The sequence below is a fragment of the Somniosus microcephalus genome, unplaced genomic scaffold (assembly GCF_052327205.1).
Source record: "Somniosus microcephalus isolate GS21.2 unplaced genomic scaffold, FLI_Smic_1.0 unresolved_chr8, whole genome shotgun sequence".
Taxonomy (NCBI): domain Eukaryota; kingdom Metazoa; phylum Chordata; class Chondrichthyes; order Squaliformes; family Somniosidae; genus Somniosus; species Somniosus microcephalus.
Window position 1 is genome coordinate 11895980 of NW_028225186.1, and position 5634 is coordinate 11901613.

General features: G+C 49.6%; 1 non-coding gene across 1 annotated transcript; it reads right to left on the reverse strand.

Annotated features, from left to right (window-relative positions):
- Window positions 1–3263: 3263 nt before the first annotated feature.
- Window positions 3264–3356, reverse strand: trnar-ucu (transfer RNA arginine (anticodon UCU)). The gene is made up of 2 exons: window positions 3320–3356; window positions 3264–3299 (listed from the first exon to the last, which is right to left on the reverse strand). It is a non-coding gene; the product is annotated as a tRNA-Arg (tRNA).
- Window positions 3357–5634: the final 2278 nt, after the last annotated feature.

The following is a 5634-nucleotide window of genomic DNA, read 5'->3' on the forward strand; positions in this document are numbered from 1 at the left end:
TGACAGTGACAATAAAACCCATTTTCCAGTAGCTACAATTTATTTTTGACTTTTGTTAATAGAAGCGAGGACACTGCGGTAAAATAAAAAGCGAAATGCAGCAGATGCTGGATCTGAAATTGTTCATTAAATGTTGGAAACACTCCACAGGTCAGGGAACATCTGTGGAGAGAAAAACACAGGGTTAACCTTTCAGGTCCATGAGCTCTCGGTAGAACTAAGATTTTGCAGCTTTGTCGGTCCCGTGTGAGTTTACTTCCAAACTTTTTAAACTGCTCAAAAATTACGAAACTAACCTTCCCTCGAAATATAAATGGCCTGTACGGGGATCGAACCCGCGACCATTGGCGTTATTAGCACCACTCTCTAACCAACTGAGCTAACCGGCCCATCTGTAAGGTTCATCTATAATACCGTCCCTGTTTCTGGTCTTTGCCAGCTAAGTCACTTTGTCTTTGAAGGCTGTAAAAGAAGGACTTGCATTTCTACAGGGCTTTCACGACCTCAGGACATCCTAAAGTGCTTTACAGCCAATGAATACTTTTTGAACTGTTTTGCATCTGTGACAGGTAGATTGGTCAGGAGGAGGTCAAGTAGGTTTTCCCCTCGTGTTGGTTCCCTCACCACCTGCCGCAGGCCCAGACTGGCAGCCATATCCTTCAGGACTCGAACAACTCGGTCAGTAGTGCTGCTACCGAGCCACTCTTGGTGATGGGCATTGAGGCCCCCCACCCAGAGTACATTCTGTGCCCTTGCTGCCTTCAGTGCTTCTTCCAAGTGGTGTTCAACATGGAGGAGTATTGATTCATCAGCTGAGGGAGGGTGGTAGGTGGTAATCAGCAGGAGGTTTCCTTGCCCATGATGTTCCTGTGTAACAGGCTTGAGGGGCTGAATGGCTTCCTCCTTTTCCTGCATAACAGGCTTAACAGGCTGAATAGCCTCCTCCTGTTCCTGCATAACAGGCTCGAGGGGCTGAATGGCCTCCTCCTGTTCCTGCATAACAGGCTCGAGGTGCTGAATGGCCTCCTCCTGTTCCAGTGATACAGACTCGAGGGGCTGATTGGCCTCCTCCAGTTCCTGTATAACAGGCTTGTGGGGCTGAATGGACTCTTCCTATTTATGTGTAACAGACTCGAGGGGCTGAATGGCCTCCTCCTGTTCCTGTGTAAAAGGCTTGAGGGGCTGAATGGCTTCCTCCTTTTCCTGCATAACAGGCTTAACAGGCTGAATAGCCTCCTCCTGTTCCTGCATAACAGGCTCGAGGGGCTGAATGGCCTCCTCCTGTTCCTGTATGATAGGCTCGATGGGCTGAATGGCCTCTTCCTATTTATGTGTAACAGACTCAAGGGGCTGAATGGCCTCCTCCTGTTCCTGTGTAACAGGCTTAAGGGGCTGAATGGCTTCCTCCTTTTCCTGCATAACAGGCTTAACAGGCTGAATAGCCTCCTCCTGTTCCTGCATAACAGGCTCGAGGGGCTGAATGGCCTCCTCCTGTTCCAGTGATACTGGCTTGAGGTGCTGAATGGCTTCCTCCTTTTCCTGCATAACAGGCTTAACAGGCTGAATAGCCTCCTCCTGTTCCTGCATAACAGGCTCGAGGGGCTGAATGGCCTCCTCCTGTTCCTGTATGATAGGCACGATGGGCTGTATGGCCTCTTCCTATTTATGTGTAACAGACTCAAGGGGCTGAATGGCCTCCTCCTGTTCCTGTGTAACAGGCTTGAGGGGCTGAATGGCTTCCTCCTTTTCCTGCATAACAGGCTTAACAGGCTGAATAGCCTCCTCCTGTTCCTGCATAACAGGCTCGAGGGGCTGAATGGCCTCCTCCTGTTCCAGTGATACAGGCTTGAGGGGCTGAATGGCTTCCTCCTTTTCCTGCATAACAGGCTTAACAGGCTGAATAGCCTCCTCCTGTTCCTGCATAACAGGCTCGAGGGGCTGAATGGCCTCCTCCTGTTCCTGTATGATAGGCTCGATGGGCTAAATGGCCTCTTCCTGTTTATGTGTAACATACCCGAGGAGCTGATTGGCCTCCTCCTGCTCCTTTACAACAGACTCGAAGGGCTGAATGGCCTCCTCCTGTTCCTGTATAACAGACTCAAGGGACTGAATGGCCTCCTCCTGTTCCTGTGTAACAGGCTCAAGGGGCTGAATGGCATCCTCCTGTGCATGTATAACAGCCTCGAGGGGCTGAATGGCCTCCTCCTGTTCATGTATAACGGGCTTGAGGGGCTGAATGGCCTCCTCCTATTCCTGTGTAACCGGCTCGAGGGGCTGAATGGCCTCCTCCTGTTCCTGTCTAACAGGCTTGAGGGGCTGAATGGCTTCCTCCTTTTCCTGTATAACACGCTCGACAGGCTGAATAGCCTCCTCCTGTTCCTGTATAACAGGCTCGTGTGTCTGAATTGTCTCCTCTTGTTCCTGTGTAACAGGCTTGAGGGGCTGAATGGCCTCCTCCTGTTACTGTGTAACAGGCTTGAGGGGCTGAATGGCATCCTCCTGTGCATGTATAACAGGCTCGAGGGGCTGAATGGCCTCCTCCTGTTCATGTATAACAGGCTTGAGGGGCTGAATGGCCTCCTCCTGTTCCCGTATAACAGACTCGTGTGTCTGAATTGCCTCCTCCTGTTCCAGTGTAGCAGGCTTGAGGGACTGAATGTCCTCCTCCTGTTCATGTGTGGCAGGTTTGAGGGGTTGAATGGCCTCCTGCTGCTCCTGTGAAACAGACTCGTGGGTCTGAATTGCCTCCTCCTGTTCCTTTATAACAGACTCGTTGGTCTGAATTGCCTTCTCCTGTTCCTTTATAACTGGATCATGGGTCTGTTTTGCCTCCTCTTCATCCTATGTAACAGGTTCGAGGGGCTGAATGGAGTTCTACTGTTCTTGTACAGATCTTGTATCGCTGAACGGCTTCCTCCTGTCCAATGCAACAGGCTCGAGGCGTTAAAGGCCTCCTCTTGTCCCTGTGCAACAGGCTCGAGGGGCTGAATGGCCTCCTCCTCTTCCTGTATAACAGGCTAAAGGGGCTGAATGGCCTCCTCCAATTCCTGTGTAAAAGGGTCATGGGACTGAATGGTCTCCTCCTGTTCCTATGTAAAACGGCCATGGGACTGAATGGCCTCCTCCTGCTCCTGTGTAACTGACTCAGGGGTTGAGAGTACTCAGAGGGAAAGTGCCGGGGCGGTAGTTTCCCTTCTCTGAATTACCGATTTACTGCAAAATGTACCGTCAGTGGAGGAACCACCGAACCCTGACCCAAAATCCGACTCTGGTGGGACTCGAACCCACAACCTTTGAATGCCTTAATCTGTCATGCAACTAGAAGTCCAATGCGCTATCCATTGCGCAACAGAGCCAATTACATAAAGTTTTATTACAAAAGCAAAATAGTGTTGATGCTGGAAATCTTAATTATAAACAGGTGAAATGCTGGAAACACTCTGCAGGTCAGGCAGCATTCCATGTCTGTTTAAAAGGGGTCTACTTTCAGTCCCGGTTTATTCTGTGTCTGTTTAAAAGGGACATGCTGTCAGTCCCGGATTATTCTGTGTCTGTTTAAAAGGGATGTGCTGTCAGTCCCGGGTCATTCTGTGTCTGTTTAAAAGGGACATGCTTTCAGTCCCGGATTATTCTGTGTCTGTTTAAAAGGGATGTGCTGTCAGTCCCGGATTATTCTGTGTCTGTTTAAAAGGGATGTACTGTCAGTCCAGGATCACTCTGTGTCTGTTTAAAAGGAATGTGCTGTCAGTCCCGGGTCATTCTGAGTCTGTTTAAAAGGGATGTGCTGTCAGTCCCGGATCATTCTGTGTCCGTTTAAAAGGGATGTGCTGTTAGTCCCGGATCATTCTGTGTCTGTTTAAAAGGGATGTGCTGTAAGTCCCTGGTCATTCTGTATCTGTTTAAAAGGGATGTGCTGTCAGTCCCGGATCATTCTGTGTCTGATTAAAACGGGTGTTACATAATATTATAGAGTCTGCCCCACAGAAACAGTCCATTTGCACGAACTGGTCTCCACACGAGGCTCCTCCTTCTCTATTTCTCCTCACCCCCCAAATAAAACTAGAAGCAGTAATGGTAACCATGAAACTATCGGATTGTCGGAAAAACCCATCTGGTTCACTAATGTCTTTCAGGGAAAGAAATCTGCCGTCCTTACCCGGTCTGGCCTTTGTATGACTCCAGTCCCATAGCAATGTGGTTGATTCTTAACTGCCCTCTGACATGGCCTAGCAAGCCACTCATTTGTAACAAACCGCTATGAAACAAAATAATAAAAATGAAGCTGGGCGGACCACCTGGCCTGATCCATATCAGCCTCCTCCTGAGGTCCCCACCATCACAGAAGCCAGTCTTCAGCCAATTCGATTCACTCCACGTGATATCAAGAAAAGGCCGAGCACACTGGATACAGCAATGGCTCTGGGCCCTGACAACACCCCGGCTATCATACTGAAGACTTGTGCTCCAGCCAAGCTGTTCTAGTACAGCTAAAACACTGGCATGTAGCCAACAATGTGGAAGACTGCCCAGGTATGTCCTGTCCACACAAAGCAGGACAACTCCAATCCAGCCAATTACCGCCCCATCAGTCTACTCTCTACTCTCAATCATCAGCAAAGTAATGGAAGGTTTCATCCACAGTGCTGTAAAGTGGCACTTACTGACCAATAACCTGCTCATTGATGCCTGGCTTGGGTTCTGCCAAGAGCACTCGGCTCCCGACTTCATTAAAACCTTGGTCCAACATGAACAAAGGAGCTGACCACCAACATCCTGGGGGTTACCATTGACCATAAATACTGTGACAACAAGAGAAGCTCAGAGGCTAGGCATTCTGCGTCGGGTGTCTCACCTCCTGACTCCCGAAAGCCTTTCTACCATCTACAAGGCACAAGTAAGGAGTGTGATGGAATACTCTCCACTTGCCTGGATGAGTGCAGCTCCAACAACACTCAAGAAGTTCGACACCATCCAGGACAATGCAGCCTGCTTGATTGGCGCCCAATCCACCACCTTAAACATTCACTCCCTCCACCACCGGCGCACCGTGGCTGCAGTGCGTACCATCTACAAGATGCACTGCAGCAACTCACCAAGGCTTCTTCAGCAGCACCTGCCAAACACGCAACCTCTTCCACCTAGAAGGACAAGTGCAGCAGGCGCATGGGAACACCCCCACCTCCAAGTTCCCCTCCAAGTCACACACCATTCTGACTTAGAAGTATATTGCCGATCCTTCATCGTCGCTGGGTCAAAATCTTGGAACTCCCTCCCTAACAGCACTGTGGGAGCACCTTCACCACACGGACTGCAGCGGTTCAAGAAGGCGGCTCACCACCACCTTCTCAAGGGGCAATTAGGGATGGGCATTTAATGCTGGCCTTGCCAGCGCACCCACATCCCATAAACGAATTTTAAAAATCCTATCAGCATATCCTTCTATTCCTTTCTCCCTTCCTCTTAAATGCATCCAGTAGAGTTCGCCTCAACTACTGCATTCTCAGCGCTCTTTGGCCAAAGAAGTTAACCCTGAATTCCCTGCTGGATTTATCGGTGAGTATTTATGACCTGTCTTCTCTGAGCTAGTTCCTGACTCACTCACAGTAGGAAGCATTTTCTCCCTGCTAATGTGCA